General features: G+C 47.6%; 1 long non-coding RNA gene across 1 annotated transcript in view; it reads left to right on the plus strand.

The window, feature by feature from the left end:
* Positions 1 to 18589, plus strand: part of LOC116480383 (uncharacterized) — a 35179-nt gene that overhangs the window by 12976 nt on the left and 3614 nt on the right. Inside the window, exons 2-3 of the long non-coding RNA XR_004251279.1 lie at positions 9112 to 9250; positions 17368 to 17559. This is a non-coding gene — a long non-coding RNA (uncharacterized LOC116480383). The remainder of the gene's footprint in view (positions 1 to 9111; positions 9251 to 17367; positions 17560 to 18589) is intronic.

Raw genomic sequence — 18589 nt, forward strand, 5'->3', positions numbered from 1 at the left:
CCTCCAAATTGTTCCAACTTCAGCCCGTTATCCACATTTTTGGGTATCTTTACAGCAGTGCCCCATTCTGAGTACCAATTTACTATATTAGTCTGTTTTCATTCTGCTAATAAAGACATACCTTAGACTGAGTAGTTTATAAAGAAAAGAGGTTTAATCGACTCACAGTTCTGCAGGGCTAGGGAGGCCTCAAGAAATGTACAATTATGGCAGAAGGGGAAGCAAACATGTTCTTATTCACATGGCAGCAGGAAGGAGAAGAATGAGTGCCCAGTGAAGGAGGAAGCCCCTTATTAAACCATCAGATCTCATGAGAACTAACACACTATCATGAGAACAGGATGGGATAAACTGCACCCATGATTCAATTATCTCCACCTTGTCCCTCCCACAACACATGGGGATTATGGGAGCTACAACTCAAGATGAAATTCAGTGGGGACACAGCCAAACGATATCGCCATGAACACTGAATTAGTGGATGCTGAACCATTGCCTCTAGGAGGAACACAGAGTCCTGAGAGCCTCTGGTTATAATGTTTTGTTAGTTGATTAATTCATAACTTTATTTTATGCAGGCTTCTATCCAAAGACAGAATCTTGTTGATTCACTAAAATGAAACTCATGGCCAATAGCCCTTGAAGTCATGTTGAAATGAAGCTCATCTAACACTATTCTCTCTGTAAGGCACATCCCAGCCTCCCTGCACTCAGAAACACTAGACAACACTTCAGCACTATGCTTAGGAGCCATTTAAAACAGACAGATTTCCAACAGAAAGCACAAAAATGCAAAAAACGTGGGCACTAAATAGTCTGTGAAAGGGATGCTCATTTACAGTATGTGAGCTGAAACAAGGAGGCAGAACTTGTCCTGTTCAAACTCTGCTGGCAACATGTGTGTGGAACTACTCAAGATTTCCACCACTTTGTGCGTGTCTATGGACAACCAAGAAGTGCCACAAGTACTGATTTTGGAGTTACAAATACATTTTAACAAGTAGGTGAATTCACAAGTATGGAATCCACAGATAGTGAGGGTGTACATGTGGATAAAGCCTGGAGACACTGTAGAAGAAAATTAAAACGTTGATCACGGGATTACTATTGATGCTTCTCTGTTTTAAAATTTTCATTAATGTCAAATTTTTTCCTTTGTTTAACAATAAATAACACTTTAGGGAAAACAAACAAAGCCTCCATCTGGCTCTTACACCCTCCTTCTCTGCCGCCTTGCTCTCATGACATGGGCACTGGGCTTAGAAATGGAGGGAATGAAGCTTCAGGGTTAGGGGTTCCCAGCCTGGGCTCCTCCATGCCAAGGCTTCTGGAATGATCATTGACAGTTAAACATTTTGCCCCAAGGTAGCTAAAATCATGCCTTAGGCTGGGCGCAGTGGCTCACACCTGTAATCCTAGCACTTTGGGAGGCTGAGACGGGCAGATTGCCTGAGCTCAGGAGTTTGAGACCAGCCTGGGCAACATGTTGAAAACCTGTCTCTACTAAAACACAAAAAATTAGCTGGGTGTGGTGGTGTGCACCTGTAGTCCCAGCTACTCAGGAGGCTGAGGCAGGAGAATTGCTTGAACCCAGGAGGCAGAAGTTGCAATGAGCCAAGATTGTGCCACTGCACTCCAGCCTGGGCGACAGAGAGAGACTCCATCTAAAAAAAAAAAAAAAAAAAATGCCTTTACTCAGCCTCACCAGGGCACAAAGCACTGACCAGTTTTTCTCTGGTTGTAATCATGTCCTCACCGTGTGGCAGCTCCAGTGACCTCAACTCCATCAGAAGCTTTCATGCAATTTCCTGTGTTTTGATGACAGAAAATTTGGAAAACAAGTTAGTGTAGTTTGTTTAATAGAGTCTCCCCAAAACTGGGCTCTTTGGAGAAAATATTTTTTTTAAAGGAGTGCTTGTGATTGAAATATTAAGAGTTGTTGCTCTAAATTATGTGAAAGGCACCCTTTTGAGTTCCTTTTCAAAGGTATTTGGCAGGAAACCAGCTCAGCCATTGACGGGACGTAGATGCCCTATTGGATCATTCCACGGGGCTATTTGAAGAAGATATAGAAACTTCTTCATCAATACTTGCTGAAGCTAGGAGTATTATCCTAATTCCTGACTATGGGGACAGGAAATTCCAGGCCACAAAGGTTGCTCACATTTTTACCTGATTTGCCTCCAGATTTGAAGTTATGTGAATGGCTTGTTTGTCTAACTCAGCTCTGCTCAAATCAATCTTTCACGGGTCCCTCCAGTAAAGATCACCTTGGGTCAAAGATCATAGGTCATTATGGTTCTTAAATACCTACCCATTTTGTAAGAGTTCCAAAGTGGACAATTACTCAGAAATTAGGAATAAAAGCACATATTTCAAAAGACTAATTGGGAAAAATGGGTACGGCATGTGCAGTAATGTTTCAAATGTTGTCTTTATGGCTATCCCAATTAATTTCCAACTTGACTTTTAAAAAGACAGAATATAATAGAAAGCAACCTGCTATTGATGTGCAGAGCTGCCTATGTCACATCTGCTGTACAATGACTTCATCATTAGGATATTCATCCTTTTTATGTGCCTGGGCGCCCTCATGCACAGCACATTCTTAAATGTATGTGAATCCAGACATATACATGCAAAGTTATGATCAAAAGATTTCCCTAAAGTGATTAATTCAGGGCTACTGCTGAGAAACAAGGCAAAACTTAGAGGGGCTTTCCAAAAATATCATAGTTTTGCCGTTCAGTAGTCCTGACGTCTTGCGGTGCAAATCTATTAATTTTGATGTAATAAAAAAAGTGTTCATAGAAACAAGCAAGAAATAAATAGGGACATTAAGATTATATGGAAAGGTGGAAACTGAAAGGTGAGCTAGGGATTGTCCAGATGACAGGCAAAGGCAGTAGAGGCAACGTGGATGGAGCAGGTTGGTTAAACTCATGTGTATTTTAAAAGGGTGACTGTCCATTATGCGCACAACTCACAGGCTCTGCTTCCTGGAGAGCCAGGCAGTTGCTTTTTTGATGAAAGAAAATCATTTCAACATGCGGAAGGAGAGGGCTTTTCGACTATAGCTTCTTCGAAGTGTGACCTCCAAATGGTCACATATCAAGGTGCCTCGTATTTACCTTCATGCTGGGCTTTCAAATCAACAGTTGGCAACTTTCAACATTTCTATTGTGCAGTTTTAGCACAAGGATTAAAAAGAAATCCATCTGTTAATATTTGTTTTTCTTGTCCTTTGTTAACCAAAGATTCTTAGGAACTTTCCAATTTAAAGGAACAACTTTTATTCATCATCTTGGTTAGAAGCAGCTTCTGCAACTTGGGCCTTCCTCTTAGAGGGGAGCACATCTTAAATAAGGAAGGACTTGGTGAGTGATACTAGCCCTTCTCTAGTCAGCAGAGCGAGATGCCAAAAGGTACAAGCCTGGTTTTCTAAGGTGCTGAATGAATTAACTGCAAACGGTTGTTGATTCTGTTTGCTTGTTGGAGCGCCTACTGTGCGCTGGACAGGGAGCTGGACAAATCTTCTATAGTCTTTGTAACAATGTTGCAAAGTGAGCATTATCAATATCCCTGCTTAAATGAGGCAGCATGGAGAGGTTAAGTAACTTACCTAGAGCCACTCAGCTAAGTAGTTGAGCTGGGATTCAAGCCACATGTGTCTGTCTTTGTGGCCTCTATTGGGTCACACTTCCCAGAAGCCCTGAAATCACCATGGAAAAGATGGCCTCTCCGAGAGCCCACCGAGGGGGATGGGGGACTTAGGCTCATCTCACCAGGGTGGGGGAGGTAGAGGGAGCAGCCAGATGCTCCAGCCATCTCAGGTCAAATGAAGCCTGATCCTTTCTCAGCTTGATTTGACCTAGAACTGGGAAACAGATGGGTCCAAGCAGCCCCAGGGTCTGAGGACGGCTGGGCAGACACATGCGTCCTGGCTGCAATCGCTCTCATTCTGAGGGCCCAGGGCTGGGGGCTGCTCTGGGACCCAAACTCCAGTGTGGGTCTTTTGACTTATAAAGCCTTAGCTAGGAATTCCTCGGTCAGGCTAGAGGGCTCGTCCTTTCTAAGGGCAGCAGACCCAGGGAGGCCCAGAGCAAATCCAGGGAGAGATAAGGCAGATGTCAACAGATGCATTGTAAACAACGTGGGGTGGATGCCGGAAGAGATAGCGGAGGAGATAAACAGGGATCTAGGAAAGATGCCCCATGGACTTAAGGCTAACTCAACCCCAAAGAGCTGTCCTTTTGCAATGCTGGGCCGTGAAGCTGTTTAGAAACACCCTCTAATTGGATGAGCATGGGACCCGGCTCACAGATTTTTACTACGTGTGTTAAGTGAATGAACAAATGAATAGAGACCTAGGCATTTATTCATTCACTATTCATTTACTGATATGAGGACAAACAGTTCCAGTTTGTCTAGGACTAAGGGGTGTCCCGGGATATGGGACTTTCAGTGCTAAGACAAGGAATGTCCTAGGCAAACCAGGACTAGTTGGTCTCTGTAGTTACTGAGGATCTATGATGAACTGGATCCTGGGCCCCTACTGGGTGTATGGAGGTAAGTCAGACTCAGTTCCCACTCTCAAGAAGTATGCAGCATGGTTGCAACAGGAAGATAGAAGGCAGAGTGGCAAGTGCCATGATAGGGCCATGAACAAGAGCGAGGCTGTGGAGCCTGACACTTTGGCGATGGCTTTTTTTTTGAGATGGAGTCTCGCTCTGTCCCCCAGGCTGGAGTGCAGTGGCCCGATCTCAGCTCACTGCAAGCTCAGCCTCCCGGGTTCACGCCATTCTTCTGCCTCAGCCGCCTGAGTAGCTGGGACTACAGGCGCCCCCCCACCCCCCGCACCACGCCCGGCTAATTTTTTGTATTTGGCGATGGCTTTTAAGAGGAGGAGCAAACACTGGCTTGAGTCTCATGGGAGAGGAAATCACCAGATCCCTAGAAGAAGCTTGGAAAGGGCCTTGAGGTTAAGAGACAGCTGGGACAAAGGCCTAGAGGCTCACACAACAATGGTCTGGTTCAAGAAACAGCAGGCAGCATATGTGTATGTTGGAGGGTTGGGATTGGGAGCATGTGGAGGTTGGAGGGTTGGAGAGGTATTTGAGGGGCCAGTTACAAGTGGTAAGCTATGCTAAGAGAGATGAAGTTGATAATATAGGCAATAGGGAGCCGTTGAAGGTTTTCTGAGCATGGAGAGATAGAATCAGATATTACAAAACATTTCATTCATTCAACAAATGTTTACTAAGCATCTATTATGTGCCGTACATTGTGCTGGAGGAATGAATGAATAAATGCATGCATGCATGGCTATCACTTAATTTTCCAATCACAGTGAGGATCCTTGAAATCCAGGGACCAGCTGATGTGACTTGTGGGCCTATGATCTCTGTCAGAAAATCATTCTGCAATGAGCAAATCGAACACAGCCAGCATTGGCTCCCGCCACCGCCTCCTTATCTGTTTTTCTTTTTGCAAAAGACCTTGAGGCCTGTAGTCGGTTCCACTACAAAATGGTTACACAATTTCCCTGGGAGAAGGCGAGTTTCCACCTTTGAGGATGAATAAGCCCTTTCTTTTCTGGAGAGCTGGCCAGTGAGGCACAGGCTGGGTACTGCAGGAGGGGCGGCTGAGGGAACAGCAGGCCTCGGTCTAATTTGGGGGTAACTATTTGTTTTTTCATTAAACAAAGTCTGCATGGTAGGAATTGTGGTTGCAGGAGCCTCGGGAGGCCGATAAAGCAGGCAGGGCGAGTCTGCCGGGAGCAGCGGGCGAGGGGGCTGCTCTCTGATTCCGCTGCTGCCCAGAGCTTCCACTTTTCTGGGGCTGCAGGTCCTATAAATGGTGCCTTTGAGGAGGCTGCCCTGGTGATGGCAGGACCCTCCCTGCAGCACCCACTCGGCCACTGGCTTCTGAAAGCGGGATTGTCCCTCCCCAAGCCCTGCCCTCCTGCGACATTCCTCACGCTGACCATTGTCTGCAGAAAGAGGCCATTGTCTGGGGCTGACATATCTGCTGACCAGGCACATGAAACAAGCAGAGCTTTGGGGAGAAAGAAATCCACCCAAACCAACAAAAAACCTGAGCCTAGCCCGAGGGCAGGGCTTAGACCCGGCTTGCTGAATTTCCTGATTCACTGGTGTTCTTCCCGAGAGGAAGTGCCCACCATTATGGGAGGATCCGAGTTTTATCTCTGGGCTGGAATGACCATCCCTGCCTTTGTGTCAACAGCACTGAGAGGCCTTGTTTAGGATGATGTGGCCAGTGCTGAGAAGGGCTTGTTTGAAGAGAAAAAAGGAAAAAACAGAACAATGTTTATCCAGCAGGCAGCTCCCGCCAAGGCGGCCTCCTCGCTGTCCTCTCCGTAGGATGCTGCTCGCCAGGCCTTCCTGGCTGTTCCTCGGCCTTGGGTGCAGGCCGTGGGTGGGGGGACAGCCAGCTGGCAGACACCGGTATTCGATGCCAGCTCTTACAACAGGGAGGTGGGTAAACAGGCTGCTGTCCCCACCTCTCCCAGGCACCCCCTGTGGCCTTGACTGCCCAGCCCTCCCCCTAGCATCTTCCCCACCCACAACTAGGAGTTAACTCACACCAGGGGCAGCAGAGGCTTCAGAGCTGTGGCCGCTACGTCCATCCTGAGCACTTGGTGCCCGCACATGTACCCTTCCCTTCAGATTTGGAATATCACCCCTGCATGCAGGCACATTGCTGAGGCCAGCTAAATTGCCTTTGGGCATTAAGCCTCAGAGAGCCTCGCTACTCAAACGGTGGTCCCAGGACCAGCAGCAGCGGTGTTACCAGGGGCTAGTTAGAAATGAAGATTCTCAGGCCCATCTTGCTGTGTCAGAATCTGCATTTTAACAAGATTGCCTGCATCTATTTGCACATTAAGTTTGAGAAGCACTGGTCTAAATCAGTGGTTCTCAAACAAGGCTGCCTATTGGAATCACCTGAGGAGGTTTTAAGAGTCTCAAAGTCCAGGCAGCCTCTCTGGCCAATTATATGAGGATCTCTGGGGTGGGGGCGGCGGGGAGTGACACTGGAACATCAGTGTTTTCTCACACTTTCCAAGTGACTCCAATGTGTCTCCAGGTTTGAGGCAGAAGAGTTAGGATGGGGCCCTCTTTCCCCAGTCCTTGGACTGGGTTTCCATCAGTCACAATATTCTCACTTAGTGCAACTTAGCGACTTTTCCTGAGCATTTTCTATGTGCCAGGAACCACAACAATTGCTGAGGTTTTATCAATGATGTTGGTACATGTTCACTTCTGCAATGTCTTTCTGGCCCAAAGAACTCCTAGTCATCCTTCAAAGCCCAGTTTAGAAACCTCCTTCTCTGTGATGTGTTTTTTGACCTCCTGAAATGGGGAAAATGCTTCTTCCTTTTAACTCACATTGTCCTCTGCATTTTTCTATTATTGAATTTGTCATGCTGAGGTATAAACATCTATTTACCAATCACTGGACTGGGAGCCTCAAGGACAGGGACTGTATGTTATTTATCTGTCGCCAGGCTGGAGCGCAGTGGCGCGACCTTGGTTCACTGCAACCTCCGCCTCCTGGCTTCAAGTGATTCTCCTGCCTCAGCCGCCGGAGTAGCTGGGACTACAGGTGCGCACCACCACGCCCAGCTAATTTTTGTATTTTTAGTGGAGACGGGTTTCACCACATTGTCCAGGATAGTCTCGATCTCTTGACCTTGTGATCCACCCACCTCAGCCTCCCAAAGTGCCGGGATTACAGGCATGAGCCTGGCCTGTATCTTATTTATCTTTGCATCCCAGGGTCTAGGGCAAGGCCTGGGCATAAAGCAGGTGCTCAGTAAATGCTGTTGACTGATAACATTAATACCTGAAGGAATACAAGAATGGGTGAAGATACATTCCCTACCCTTAAAAAACTGAAATTCTAGAAGGAGAGATCATCATTGTGCAAAATTAATGTGACATTAAGTTCTGATGGGTGTTTGACAGAGGTTTACCCAAGTTCTGTGGGAGTGCAGGGCTGGGAGAGGGCCATTGACAGTGAGATCCGGAGTGGTCCACGCTCTGCTTATTATCGTGTTTCCAGTGTATACACCAGGGATGTCACTCGAGTGGTCCTCTTTGGCTCCTTTCCTTGTTGTAGCTGGAGACAAGAAAATAGTCCAATAAATGGAAGGTAAAGATATTTTTACATTTCTAGAAGGTGCTTGTTCTGCTACATGCAGAACAGATGACTGTGGTTAGACTGTCAGGCTCTGGACACAAGTCTGGAGAGCCTCAGATAAGAGGGAGGAGTCTAATGGGCCCAGACAACTGCTAAGCAGCTGCTGCAGTCCACGCTGGCCACTGTGTGTCTGCAATGGTGTGGGTTGTGGGGTGGCTGGTCACAGCTAAGATCAGGGCCCTGGCAGAGTGAAAGCCTGGCCCGTCAGAGGCAGGATGCACTGCCCAGGCAGTAGGTGCGCATCTGGCTCATGTGGGCTCCTTCCCCGCAGAGGCTTCACAAAGCTAAGCCATCCTGTCCTGGAGGAAGGGCAGAGGCCAGTCAATCAGTTAAATGGGTACAAAAAAGCAATAGAGACAGAGCAAGTGTAGGGCAGGTGCTGGAAGCTGGCGAGCACAGCAGAGGTCAGTGGGCACAAAGGTTTGAACCAAAGGACAGCAGGCTGGAACAGGCAATGGGGAGGGGCTCTGAGACAAACAGAAGGGGGTTCTGACTCTTATGGCAGAGATTTTAAGCCCCTAGGGTGGCATGATAAGGAAGAAAAGGGTTCAATGAAGGGTGGTAGAGACGATGGGTGATTCCTTTACTGGGCACAAAAGAGGAGAAAGCTGGGAGGGCTGACGCTAATGCTATTATTGGCAGCTTGGCTGGAATCTCTCCCCTAGAGCAGCCCTGAGGGTCTCTCCTAGAGCTCAGTGGAGACACAGGCCGCATGGCTGCTTGGCTGCTAGCAGATACTCGGGGGTCCTGGGATATTTGGGAGGAAGGTTTCCATTTCCCTGTCTTTTGTCATTTTCCTGCACAGGCCGGGAATTCATTTTCTGTGTCAAAGATATCCATTCTACTCTTTAGCAATGCATCTCTCTCTTCCCTTTGCACCACACACAGCCAGCTCCTGTGTAAGGAAGTCAAGATTTTCTCAAGGGAAAAATTACCCTAGAAACCATCAACTCATGACAAACGTGATCTCCAACGTTCATTTTGGAAAATAGCCTCAAGGATGAGACGATGAGGATTTTGAAGAGGCGTGAGTAGGTCGTCCACTTCCCGGAGGAGAAGGAAGGCCAAAACTCTCTGGGGCATGTCTTGAATGTCCTTCTCTTCAGTTCTGACTTTTCAAATCTGTCTGTTGCTGGGGCCAGCGAGGAGGGCTGGGCAGGATGGGCACCCAAAGAGGCTGGGAGGGAAGATGCTGAATTCCAGGGGGCCGTACATCATCCTGAAGGTCAAATTGAGTGAGCCGAGTTCAGAAAGGTCTAAGGCAGATCACAGGGCTGGAAAAGGGATGGAGCTGCTGGGTGGACACTCTGTGTAGATGCTGGGATGAACTGGGAATGGGAGCCAACGTCAAGCCCAAGCCAGGGAGCCTGGTGAATGGCCTCCTTCGATAGCTGAGGAAGCCCAAACCATTCTTTTGTTGGCCACTAGGTGAGGGACACACATGGGACTGTGAGACTTGGTTCAGGAAGTCGGCAGGTATATTACGCTCTAGGAAGTCTCTCTGATAACCCCAGAGGGTGATGATCTTGCCCTCCTGGGATTCACTCTGCACTTGTACTTTCCCCTCCGAGGACAGGCATGTGTGTTTCTGCCCCACCACACACAGGCCTCGTACCTTCCACAGGGCTGGGCTGGTCTTGTCCCTTCTGTGGTCCTCTGGGTGTCCAGCTGAGGACCTGGCCTGCCCTGGAGCACAGTGGGCATTTCCTAAATCAAATGGGCAAATGCATTGACTTGCCTCTTGCTAAGAGCCCCTACCTTCGCGGTGTGGAGGTAGAGACAGCAGAGAAGCCCAGGATGCTACTCATAACAGCCCGTGACTCGGACTTCCCGCCTGCAAGATGGGCAGACGGGCAGAAGAGTCCTCTCCTTGTCTGCCACCCACATGGTGTGCTGTGAGGAGCCTGTGGGAACCTGCCCATCACCATGAGAAGTGCAACACCCACCTCAGGTGGAAGGCAGGGTCGAGGGATGGTCGGGGCTTTATACCCTGTCACCAGGCTGCCAGGAGTGAGGCTGGCTCTGCTGCTGATTGTTGTCCAGTCTGGGGCCAGTGACTGAGTCCTCATGCCTCAGACTCCTTATCCGCCACGGGGGCTCTTGTGAGGATTAAACAAATAAACTTACTTACATAAAACCACTCAGGCAGGGAAGTGTGCTGTGCTCCAAAGTTTGGGACCCTTATCCTGATTCCAGATTTCTTAAGTTACCAGTCTTTAAAACATAATATTGACGGCCGGGCGCGGTGGCTCATGCCTGTAATCCCAGCACTTTGGGAGGCCGAGGTGGGTGGATCACGAGGTCAGGAGATCGAGACCATCCTGGCTAACACGGTGAAACCCTGTCTCTACTAAAAATACAAAAAATTAGCTGGATGAGGTGGCAGGCGCCTGTAGCCCCAGCTACTCGGGAGGCTGAGGCAGGAGAATGGCGTGAACCCTTGGGGGCGGAGCCTGCAGTGAGCCGAGAACATGCCACTGCACTCCAGCCTGGCGACAGCGAGACTCCGTCTCAAAAAACAAAACAAAACAAAACATAACATCGACTTCTTAAAAAAAATTAACTTTTATTTTAGATCCAGTGGTTACATATGCAGGTTTGTTACATGGCTGTATTGTGTGATGCTGAGGTTGGAGGTACAAATGGCCCCAGCACCCAGGTAGTGAGCACAGTGCCCAATAGGTAGTGTTTCAGCCTTTGCCCCCTCCCTTCTCTAGTAATGCCCAGTGTTGATTGTTGCCATCTTTATGTCCATGAGTACCCAATGTTTAGCTCCCACTTATAAGTGAGAATATATGGTATTTGGTTTTTTGTTCCTGTGTTAATTCTCTCAGGATTATGACATTCAGCTGCATCTGTGTTGCTACAAAGGACATGATTTTATTCTTTTTGTGTGACTGTGTAGTATTCCATGGTGTATATAGACCACATTTTCTGCATCCAATCCATTGTTGATGGGTACCTAGGTTGATTCCATGTCTTTGCTATTGGAAATTGTGCTGTGATGAACATACGAATGCATATGTCTTTTTGGTAGAATGATCTATAGTCCTTTGTGAATATATCCAGTTATGGGATTGCTGGGTTGAATGGTAGCTCTGTTTTAAGTTATGTGAGAAATCGTCAGACTGCTTTCCACAGTGGCTGCACTAATTTACATTCCCACCAAGAATGCGTGGCCTTTTCTCCGCAGCCTCTCCAGCATCTGCTATTTTTTGATTTTTTAGTTATAGCCATTCTGACTGGTGTGAGACGGTTTTGATTTTCATTTCTCTGATGATTAATGATGTTGAATATTTTTTCATATAAAACATAATACTGACTTTGAAGGGCAGTCCTGCCCCATCCCACCAACGGCATTCCTTGTGGGACTCAGGAATGGGACATGCTGTGGTCTGTTTGCAGAAACTTTACAAATGAGCCTGGTTAGTTAGTAGGATTTGCCCATCATCAGAGTAAAGTCACTCAGGAGCTTAAGGCAAAACAAAACAAACAAAGACAAAACAACACACACAAGAAATCCCAAGCTCTAGTTTATTTTTTATTTGTTTGTTTTGTTTCTTTTTCTTTTGAGACAGAGTCTCCCTCTGTCACCCAGGCTGGAGTGCAGTGGCGCGATCTTGGCTCACTGCAACCTCTGCCTCCCGGGTTCACGCCATTCTCCTGCCTCAGCCCCCCGAGTAGCTGGGACTACAGGTGCCCGCCACCGTGCCCGGCTAATTTTTTTGTATTTTTAGTAGACACAGGGTTTCACCGTGTTAGCCAAGATGGTCTCAATCTCCTGACCTCGTGATCCGCCCGCCTCGGCCTCCCAAAGTGCTGGGATTACAGGCATGAGCCACCGTGCCAGGCCTAATTTATTTTTTAAAACATTTTATTTAGGTCAAAAATTCCATTTCAGGGCCGGGCACAGTGGCTCATGCCTGTAATCCCAGCACTTTGGGAGGCCGAGGCAGGCAGATCACCTGATGTCAGGAGTCCAAGACCAGCGTGGCCAACATAGTGAAACCCTGTCTCTACTAAAAATACAAAAATTAGCCAGGCGTGGCCGGGCGCGGTGGCTCACGCCTGTAATCCCAGCACTTTGGGAGGCCGAGGCGGGCGGATCACGAGGTCAGGATATCGAGACCATCCTGGCTAACACAGTGAAACCCCGTCTCTACTAAAAATACAAAAAAAAATTAGCCGGGCGCGGTGGCAGGCACCTGTAGTCCCAGCTATTCGGGAGGCTGAGGCAGGAGAATGGCGTGAACCTGGGAGGCAGAGCTTGCAGTGAGCCGACATCGCGCCACTGCACTCCAGCCTGGGCGACAGAGCGAGACTCCGTCTCAAAAAAAAAGAAAAAAAAAAAAAAATTAGCCAGGCATAAATGCGGGTGCCTGTAATCCCAGCTACTGAGGAGGCTGAGGCAGGATAATTGCTTGAACCCGGGAGGCAGAGGTTGCAGTGAGCCGAGATCGCGCCACTCTACTCCAGCCCGGACCACAAGAGTGAAACCTCATCTCAAAAAAAAAAAAGAAAAAAAAAGGGCGTTTCAGAATAATGGCACTTTTCCCTCAACATCTTTGCAGATTTCAGACTATGGTGCAGTCCTCCAGGTAGGTGGGTTGTTGCTGAGTTGTCATCATGTAGTTTTTTCAATCAGTCAGTCCACAACTGTTTGCTGCCCAAGAACCTACTGTGTACTTAGCATTGTGTTTGGGCTGTGGAACAGCAGGGGATGAACGCGTGCTCACACCCTTCAGAGACACATAGTATGACTCTCACTCCTGAAATGAAACCGGGCGTGCTTGGTGCCAAGTGTATGACACAGTCGGGCATTTAGGCCAAATGAGAACTGAGGGGGCCCAGAGTTCATCAGGCACCTCTGTAGTAGGAATGCTGCTCACAGGAGGGGGCCTGCAGGCTTTGTCAATACAGACAGAGCAGGAGGACATTCCAGAACCGTGAAACATCGTAATCGTAGCTAACACACATGTAGTGCTTACTTTGTGCTTTGCCCTGTTGGAAGAGCTTCTCATATCTAAGCTCAGTTAAATGTCACTACAGCCCCATGAGAGAGCTACTTTTATGATTCTCACGTTACAGAGGAGGACACTGAGTGTTTCAATGATTTGCCTAGGTTCACACAGCATGTAAGTAGCAGAGCCAGGATCAAACCAAGACTTTGATAAACTCTTTCTTCTCTTTTGTTCAATTTTTTTTCCCCTATTCCTTTTATATTTGCTCTGGACTAGAGAATTTGATAAACTCTTTACCATCCCACCAGACAGTCCCTCTGTGGATGGGGTCATCTGACTATATTCATGAACAATAAATGTAGATGATTTTAGCAAGAAAAATGTCCAAAACAATGTGAGCTGAGACGCTAAAGTGAGATTTTTGGGTGAATTGGGAAAGAACAAATATAACACATGATATGACCCTTTGGCATGTAGCTGTGGTTCGTACAGATGGAGTTAACGGAGAATGACCAGGAGCTGGAATATGTGAGAGCCAGAGTCCAGGAACAGTGTTCATATAAACGCCATTTACCAGGTACCCAGGACTACGCTGGGTGCAGTCATGTGTCTTATCTCACTCCATCCTCAGAGGTGCCCCTGAGGGAGAAATAATCCCCTCATTTTGTTGATGAGGAAACTGAGGCTCAGTGAGGTGAGGGGCTAGGATTTGAACTCCTTTCCATCTGGCCTCCATGCCAAGCCCTTTCCAGCTGTCATGGGCTGATTTGTATCTCTCTCCCCAGCTCATGTGTTGCAGTCCTAAACCCCCCCGCCCCGCCCCCCTCCCGGTGCCTCAGAATGTAACTGTATTTGGAGATAGGGTTTTAAAAGAGGTAATTAAGTTAAAATGAGATTATTAGAGTGGACCCTAATCCAATAGACTGATATCCTTATAAGAAGAAGAGATTAGGACACAGACACGCACAGAGGAAAGAACAGGTGAAGGCAGGGAGAAGACGGCCATCTATGGGCCAAGAAGAGAGGCCTCAAAAGAAACTGATCCTGCAGATGCCTTGATCTTGGACTTCTTGCTGGCAGAACTCCAAGGAAATAAAGTTTTGCTGTTTCAGTCATTCTGTCCGTGGGTCTTTGTGATGGAAGCCCTGGAAAGCCAACATGCCACCCTATTACGTTGCCTCCCAGCAATTCCAGGTCTTAGACAGTAAGTGGCACGCTGCACTGGTACTTCAAGGCCCGGATCTACCATCTCAGATTTAAGATGACACAGGGCTCCCCTGCATTGGAAGCTTAGCACATCTGGGCCACGCACCACCTTCTGTCTTGACTTGGGAATGGACTTCTAGTACACACAGAATAGGTGAGTGTGTGAGAAAGTCCCATAGAAAGCCTTCCCAGGCCGGGCGCGGTGGCTCAAGCCTGTAATCCCAGCACTTTGGGAGGCCGAGGCGGGCGGATCACCAGGTCAGGAGATCGAGACCATCCTGGCTAACACAGTGAAACCCCATCTCTACTAAAAATACAAAAAATTAGCCGGACGTGTTGGCGGGCGCCTGTAGTCCCAGCTACTCGGGAGGCTGAGGCAGGAGAATGGCATGAACCCGGGAGGCGGAGCTTGCAGTGAGCCGAGATCGCGCCATTGCACTCCCGCCTGGGAGACAGAGCAAGACTCCGTCTCAAAAAAAAAAAAAAAAAAAAAAAAAAAAAAAAGAAAGCCTTCCCAGGTGGGCACAGGGACCGAGGGGACTGGAGGCAGTGAGAGGAGCTGCGATGTGGGGTCAGTGCTCTGTGGGGGTCTTCGGGACTCTTCGATGCCATCTACTCTTACAGCCCACAGCAAAGGGGAAAGGTGCTTTGTTTCTTATATGCTCACAAGCCAGAAGGCCATGGGCTCAGAGGACTGCAGAAAATAGAGCCTAAAGACTCCATCTGGCACTCCTATCTTCCAGGACCAGGGAGAAGCTGAACGTGCTGTGTCTTGGCAAAGCCAGGGCAGACCCCAGTATGGGGCTCCATCCTGAGCCCTCACTGTGTGTGGAATAGGTCATGCCTGCATCCACCAGAGGCTGAATAGAGGCTGGAAGCAAGCAGGTCAGCTGAGGAACCAGGATTGAAATGGGGCTGCACCATCTCCATGGGGGAATGGGGGATGACCTGGATTCTGACTTGTTATTCTGAATAACAAGTCAGTTATTCATGCAGTAGACAGTCTCTGTGTTGGGAAGTCAGGCTTCAGCACATGCCCTTTGGAAGAAAGCATCTACTTGGCATTTCAGGCCTTTTGTCATTTCCCCTAATCTTTCCTAATCTTACTCTTTCCCCTTTCCCTGCATGTCCTCTGCTCCTGCCACATTGTCCTGCTTACCATCCCTCCATCACACCTTTTCATTTACTCATTCTTGAATTCATTGATTTATTTAAAAAATTTCTTTTATTGAGCACCTACTATGTGCTGTGCTAGAGGAGCTGGGAACTCAGAATCGAGCAGGACTTGGTCCATGCCCTTGTGTAGGTTTTGGTCTAGAAAGGAAGGCAGATCTGTGTGTTCACCCTGTTGAGCACACAATACTAGGGTGCTGTGTTTTATCAGAAAGTGCTGAGGCTATGAAAGGGTCTAAATGGCTTCCCAGGCTAGAGGCAGGGCACCAGAGAAGACTCCTGGAAGACATATGGTGGAGTTGATCAGAGGAAGAAGTAGAGAGAGAATATTCCACAGAGAAGATCAGCACACACAAAGGCCAAGGGTCAGAGGGCCCTTGGTGCAGTTGAAGAACTGAGTGGCCACCACTTGCAGTCTGAGTCATACCCTAGAGCTACGGGGAGCCCGTGGGCTTGTTTTGTGTTCGGCTAGTGTTGATACATCACTATCCATGGAGCTCTCTCTTTTCTCTTTACCTATGGCCCTTACCACGATGGAGCTTTTAGTCTGGAGCAGGGGTTGGCAAACCTTTTTTGTAAAGGGCCAGGTCATAACTGTCTTAAGCTTCCCAGACCATATAGTCTCTGTTGCAACTCCTCAACTCTCCCATTGTCCTGTAAAAACAGCCACAAGCAATATGTAAATGACTGAGTGCAGCTGTGTGCCAGTAAAACTTTATTTACAGAACCTGGTGGTGGGTTGGATTTGGCTCCTGGGCTATGACTTCTGTTCTAGAAGAAAAGACAGACCTTGAACAAATCTTGATAACCTGGTGGCAGCTCTCAGCAATGATTTTTCTTCCACTTTCTGGACCACAGTGCAGAGGGTTGAGTTACTCTGCAGTTCATGAAACATTACCTCATTGATTCATGCCAGGCTCCTCTTCTCATTTATCCACTTAGTTTAAATTCCCATCCCATTCCCCTCTTCTCACAGGCAACTGCTCCAACGCATCTGCTTTGTATCCTTGAAATTACATGCATCTCTCTAAAGCACGTTGCCTTGTGTGATGTATTCTAAACTTATATAAATGATATTGTGCTATCAACTGTTCTGTTTCTTACTTTTTCCCATTCAGCATTGTGTTTTAAAAATCTAAGCTGTGTGTACATCTAGTTAATTGTTTCCAAATGCTGCAAAACATTTCACATCGTACATCACTAAGTTTTCCTTACTCATTTCTCTGGTGATGGCCACTGAGTTTGCTGCTAGTTCCCCCCAGCTCCTGCTCACTACAAGCATCCTCCTGAGTTTCCTGTGTGGATGCTGCACACCCCTGACTTTCCCCCTTGGCATGCCCCCTGGTTGTAACATTTGTCCACTGGACGGGATCTGGTAAGCCTGGTGCTCAGTAGAGTCAATAGTATCGGGTGAATGAATTAGTTTTCCTGGAAAGGACTCTGCCAGCTTCCTTTTTGTCTGTCAAACAGTCTAGTAGAACACTTGGTATGTCCTGGTTGTCTCCAAACAGCAGATTTAGCCCCCACCATGGCAGCACCTGTTCTGTGGGGCGTCTTTTCCCTGGCAAGGCGCTTTCCCATTATTGCTTCTTATGTAGTAACTGACTGTTAGGTGGGCTGATTCTTTTTCATATTACAAACTTGGGGAGCATGATGGCTAATTTTGTATGTCAGTGTGGCTAGGCTAAGGTGCCCATTTGTTTGGTCAAATGCCAGTCTAGACGTCACTGTAAAGGCTTTTTTTTTTTTTTTTTTAGATTAACATTGAAGTCAGTAGATTCTGAATAAACATATTATCCTCCAGGTCTTAAGAGAAAAGACTGAGGTCCCTCGAAGATGAAGAAATCCTCATGAAGATGAATCCAAAGGCAGATTCAATTCCAGCTGTCTTTGGACTCAAGACTGCAACATCAACACTTCCCAGGTCTCCAGCCTGCCCACCTCTCCCACAAATCTCAGATTTGCCAGTATCCATAGTCATGAGCAATTCCTTAAAGTAAATATTTCTCTGTTTCTTTCTGGATATGTATAGGTTGGGTTTCTCTGGAGAATCCTGACTAATACATGAAGGGTCAAGATAAGTCTACTCCAGGGTAAGATCTTTCTCATGATATTTAAGACTTGAAAGGGACTTCAGGAGACTCTGTCTGTGACAGCATCTAGGAGTGACTCCCAGCAGGTGCCACCCTACACAGACGTGGGAAGTGCCAGCTGATGTTCCTCAAATCTGAGTTGAATCAGTGGGCTTTAAACTCAGTGAAGACCCACGTCATTTCTTTCCTCCATCTGACTTTAGAATGTAAAATCCCTCCAATGGATTCAGGGAGCAAGCCTCACTTAAGCCTTGATCATTATGAACCACTTGTCAGACTAAGCTTAGCCATCCTACAAGGATCACAGCAGCAAGCCACATAGTGCTTTACTGCATGGCCTCTCAGAGCCCACAGCACCATACAATGGTTCCAAGGGGAAAGGCAGTCTGCCAGCTGATCCCTGTTATTTTTTCAATTTATGCAACACCTATTACTGGGTCCCAGGCACTCAGTAAACTGCTTTTAATTTTCACAACGACCTTGCAAAGGCAGCCCCCTTAGTTCCATTTTATAGATGAGGAGATGGAGCCAGTGTTGTTAAGTCACTTGTTTGGAGCATTCAGAGGTGGGTAGTGAAGGCGGATTCAAGCCCAGGTTTGGGTTGTGAGGCCTGTGATCAGCCCATTGTGCCTCGACTTTTATTCATTCATCCATCCATCTATCCACCCACCCACCCCTACTCACCCTGCCATCTATCCATCCATCATCCATCCATCCATCCATCCATCCATCCATCCATCCATCCACCCATCCACCCATCCACCCATCCATCCATTCTCTCTTCAGTGCCAGGGTATGTTCTAGGAGTGGGAGGATCTGGAATAAAATATTTCCTTTTTCTTCAAGAGGCTCACAGGCACATTGAACAATAATGGGATGGTGAAACAGTCCTGACTTGGGGGTGTGGGCAAAATGAGTGTAGAAGTGAAGACA

The sequence above is a fragment of the Hylobates moloch genome, unplaced genomic scaffold (genome assembly GCF_009828535.3).
Source record: "Hylobates moloch isolate HMO894 unplaced genomic scaffold, HMol_V3 SCAFFOLD_13, whole genome shotgun sequence".
NCBI lineage: Eukaryota > Metazoa > Chordata > Mammalia > Primates > Hylobatidae > Hylobates > Hylobates moloch.